This window comes from Nicotiana sylvestris, chromosome 5, assembly GCF_000393655.2.
Source record: "Nicotiana sylvestris chromosome 5, ASM39365v2, whole genome shotgun sequence".
NCBI classification, from domain to species: domain Eukaryota; kingdom Viridiplantae; phylum Streptophyta; class Magnoliopsida; order Solanales; family Solanaceae; genus Nicotiana; species Nicotiana sylvestris.
In genome coordinates, this window is record NC_091061.1 from 62,644,463 (window position 1) to 62,649,670 (window position 5,208).

At 34.9% G+C, this 5,208-nt stretch overlaps 1 long non-coding RNA gene across 1 annotated transcript; it reads left to right on the forward strand.

The window, feature by feature from the left end:
• The first annotated feature begins 1,371 nt into the window (after nt 1–1,371).
• On the forward strand, nt 1,372–4,390 carry LOC138891077 (uncharacterized). Its single transcript, XR_011407386.1, has 2 exons — nt 1,372–1,830; nt 4,101–4,390. It is a non-coding gene; the product is annotated as an uncharacterized lncRNA (long non-coding RNA).
• The last annotated feature ends 818 nt before the right edge of the window (nt 4,391–5,208 follow it).

Sequence of the window (5,208 nt, forward strand, 5' to 3'; positions counted from 1 at the left end):
GACTAGTATCCATGTTTTAAAGCTTCTGTCACTCTTTGTATGTGATATTCAGGATCAGCTATTCTAGTGGTAAGCATGGTTAGACTTGTAACTAATCTAATCTAAACCCTGGACATGTGAATATGTCCATAGAGTTTTACTGGTTGGCAGCTCTTGTACAGAACATCTGAAAAGAAAGTTTTGCTGGATTAAAAATATCAATTAATAGAGGCTTATTTGGTATGCCCTTTTTATGTCAATAAAATTAACAAATGAAAAGAGTCATTTTTTCCATAGAAGACTTCATTATTCCCATAGCTCAGCGCTAACAATTTTAGAATGGCTTATTACTTCAGCCTTCATTATTCCCATAGCTCTGACGCGAACATTATATGTATATATGTGAAAACAAGTATAGAGAGGATTACACATATATTTAACCTGTGTTTTCAACCTAAAACTCATAGCGTTTATGCCCTGGATTTGGTGGGCACGAGCACAGATTTGGAATAGCAACACACACAGAGTTAAAGCCATAGCTACATGTAGGGGTGTTCATAAAAACCCGAACCAAATCGACCAAAAAAACCGATACTTTTTTATGTGGTTTGGTTTTGGTTTTGAATTCTAAAAACTGATCAAATTTGGTTTGGTTTTGGTTTTAATCAGAAAAAAACCGAAAAAATCGAACCAAACCGATTATAGGAGTAGCTATTTTAAATTTATTATTACACTTATATATATGTATATTTTTATACAAAGTTTCAAAAAAATTATGGTAAAATTTGCACTTTTAGTATAGTTTTTTACCTTTACATTCTAGTTTGATTGGTAGTTTTCTTTTGTTAAGTGTAAGAATCCATTTCGTGTTAAAAATAATATATTTTTAATTGAGTCCTTAAATTATTCATCACTATTTGATTCAACTATCATCAATATATCTTGGTAAATAATAGATTTCTCAAAGGGCAATTGATTTGATAGTGTTACGTTAAAAATGTGGTCGCCGGAATATGTGTTTGGTAGTGTATGTCTTATATTTAAGAAAAAACCGATAAATAACCGAAAAAATCGAAAAAACGACAAAACCCGATGTAAGCACGTAATTTTTGACCCGCACAATTTTTAAGTTAGTTTTAGCATTTTAAATATTTACTTGAGTTATTATCGATTTTTAATTTATTTTTTATTACCACTTTATTAGTTTAATTTTATTGTTTTAGTATTTAAAAATTAAAGAAAAATAACAAAAATAGTTTTATTTTAATATTAGTTAATTAAATTTTAATTAATATTTTAAGGATTTTTGAGTTTGTCTTTTTCAACAAGAAAAGACTTATTTTGTGGTAAGTTTCAGATTTCTTTGGCCCAATTCGAAATGGCCCACAAGATTTGAGCCTAATACCCTTTACACCCAAATTAAAACCTTTTAAAACCCCTAATTCCTTAGCTCAGAGCTTCAGTCATTTCCACACCAAAAACAAACACCCTAAGAACAACAGCGTTCCTCTCCCCTGACCATTCTCGTCGTCTTCCCTTTGCTCTGTTGCTGCTGCAACGGAGACAGATAAAAACAGAGAGAAAAAAGGGAACAACTCTTCTTAAAAAGTTCAGAACTATATGTAAAAGGAGCATCTCTCTTCATTTTCAATTTTTGGTTTTTGATTTAAATTTCGAAATGATGGAATTCAAATGAGCGAAGGTGGATTCAGATTCACTGGTTGTCGTCGAGATTCGGAGTCGCCGTTTGAGATCTGGCCGGTCTCATTTGTACGCCTCAGACAGAGGTGATTCGAGTTTTGCCGGTTCGAGAAAATATGCAGCAATAAAGGTCCAATTCCTTCTTCCACGGTATTACTCCATTACTTGTTATGTATTCAAGCAGTAGTAAGTATAGAATTTGTCATTTTTGATATAAACTCCAATCTTTCTTTCTCTCTCTTCACGCAACTCAGCATTTCTTTTGCATTTTTGTTCCCCTTTTTTCTTGATTTGGTTTTGTTATTAATTTATTAACCGAAAAACCTTTTTGTTCGAATGTGGAATGTTTGGATTCTTAAATTGTATTGGGATTGAGTTTTTGTGCAATTACTGTTTCATTACACATGTGTGCAAATATGAGAACATTTTCATTTTCATGAATTAGAACAATGGTTATTATTATTATTATTATTATGTTTGTTTAACGGGTTCCAAAATTAGAACTATGCGTTCGCGCCACTTTGGGCAAACAATCTTAATAATAAAATGTTATTAATTGTGTACACATTCATGTGACACGAGTACGATTTAAAAATAAATGTTCGTAGAAAATGCTTTAGGCGCGAGTTAATCTATCATTGTAATTGTGTACATGTTCGCGTGACATAATTACGATTTTCAAAATAAATCGAGGTATGCGTTCGCGCAACTTCGGCCAAACATTCTTAATATTAACAAAGCGTGATTAATTGTGTACACGTATGCGTGACATGATTCTTGACGAGCCGAACAAAATAAGTACACGTACGCATGACTCGTTTCAAGATAATTTCATAAATACGAATAATCAAGCAATTAAAAGCGGTAACAGATAAAACACATAGGTTCTAAAATACGTAATTAAATAATTTGATTAAGCCGGGTATGATTAAATCGACCATGCTAAAATCACAAAATCCGGGAATCCCTAACACATTCTGAGGGGTTATCAGAATTCCTTGTCCGGTCTTCTGTCTTCGCAGACCACAAAAATAATGTCAAATTTCCTCGATTTGGGATTTAAAATAAACTGGTGACTTGGGACACCATAAATTATCTCAAGTGGCGACTCTGAATAAAATAAATAATTCCATTTCGATTACGTCACTTTAATTGGAAAAAACTCTCTATCCCCTTCGGGAAAAAAGAAGGTGTGAGCTCTAGCGACTCTGCTGGGGAAAAGAACCCAAAACTTCTAATTCAGGATTCAGAATTCAAGCTTGTTAATATGATCTATGCTTGGCTTTATTGTTTGTTGATATTACTGTATTTGTGGACCTAATGTGCTAATTGCTGCTTATTTACCGTTTTCATATTATTTGAATTATATTAAATTGTCTTCTTACGCCTCCCTTCCGAGTCTTCTAAAAATATGGTGCACACGTACGCGTGACCCACTTTTCTGTTAGAAGTCATACCAAATAGAACGAGGCTGGGTCAACAATTAGGCTGGGTAGACTCTCGTGCTCCCGGTACGTTGCCCCTACCTCGGCTCGAGCTGTCCGCTTGGGTAAGCCATGTGTAGAACACACCCCCAAGGTTTTAAAACCTAGAATAACATAGCCTCATACTGGATCTCTAGTAGGAGCATTTGTTTGCATCACGTGCATTTGACTTAGGGGACTCAACACAGGGGTTGGGTCCATCTAACACAGGTGTACACAAAAATGAAAGACCATCCTGATTCATCTTATGTGCTACATGTTGCATTCTTCAAGTTCAAAGGGGGTCATTTGGCGGACCAATGATAGTTGAGGTAAATGAGAAAGAAAAGAGGGTAAAGTGTGGAAATGAAGCAAGTAGGACTGAGTTATATTTTTTTTTCTTTCACAATTGATTTTTCAATAAAAAGACCCAAAAAAAAAAAGAAAATGAAAAATCCAAAAAGATTTTGCATTTTCCCATCATTTTTTTAAATAAAAAAAAGGACAAAAAATATGTTTTCTCCAAAATCAGTTTTTTTAATAAAATTCTTGCCCGTATCCTATCTTCCCGAACTACGCACACCTGATTCTCGTCTTTCGCGGGAATTTGCATATTTAGCCACTCTTGGCCACATCGGTCGTTCTTGCAAAATCGGGTCATTTTCGCAGAAGTGGTTCAGTGACCCATGTCTTAGAGTCCTAAGTCCATAACAATGTGTCCTTTCTGTTTAAGGTCCATTCTGTTGAATTTTCATGCTTAGCCATTTTTTGGGCCACATAGGTCATTTCTACAAAATGGGTCATGTACGTAAAGTAATTTTTCCATGTCTTAGAGCGCTTTTGTTGACTTTGCACTTCTCGACAATCATGTCTTGCATGTGTCCAATAGGAAGTGTTATTGTCTCACATAACATTCTAAGTCTTCAACTCTATTTGGTCTTATTTTTTTCCATACAGGTGTGGATCTACTTCCCGAAGCTTGAGCATGACAGACGGCCAAAGACCCTCTTAGTCAGGACCGTTGCATCCAGGAGTTGCTTAAGGAGATTTTTTTATGTTTTGAGTCTGTGTTTTTTATGTTGTCTTGTACTTTTTAGTCAAGTCCAGTAGTACTGATTCTTTTAGTTGGTGTCAGAGTTTGTTGTAGTACAGTTGAGTTTGTCAAGTTTCTCGTTATCGTATTTCCTGTTTTGTATTTGAAAACTGAAAAAAGTTATAAATGAAAAATTCAAAAAGATTTTGTTTTAGTTTATTTTGTCCATTACTTTTTTCGAACTATGCAAAGATCTGATTTATGCAGCGTCATGATACGTAGGCAACCTACATAGGGTTTGATCGAATCGTTTTTGAAAGAAAAAAAAAAGAAAAAAAAGAGATAAAATTATGGGATGTGAGAAATAAGAGGAAAGAAAAGAGTGATAATTAGAAGAAAAAATAGAGAGAAAGGAAAATGAGCAAGCCAAAAAGTGCTAGAAAAGAAAGAAAAGAGAATATTGAAATGAACAAAATTGGGATGATGCCAAGTGACCTTGTGACCCTCGAAGTCATTCTAGAATCGTTAATTGTTGCTAGGTGCATTGCAAGCAATGTGATATTTTTAATTGTTAAATGCCCTAATGCTAACATGATGACTTCATTTTGTTCCTCTTTATTATTTTCATTATAGCAAAAAGGTGGTTGGTTTGTGGTTCTTAAACTAGCAACTCTTCCATACAACACAAGGTCAAAGAGCAAGGTAGCCATGACTAGCAAAGACTTGGACACAGGTATTGTTGATCTGTCTAAGGAGATTGTTGAATCATAATCTGAGTTGAAAGAAGAGGTCCTACGGTTGAAACGACAGATGGACGAAGTATACCAAGCCTGGATTAGTGGGCGTCCTCCACTGTTATTTCTCACTAACTACACTGAAAGCCTCGTCATCATTCCGCCATTGTCACAAACCCAGATTCTCACTGCTGCTGATATCTCCCCACAAACTTTTCACACTCCACCCTAGGGGTGGGTGTCAGTCGGTTCGGTTCGATTTTGTAGAAGTTCGGTTCGTTTTTTTCGGTTTTCGGTA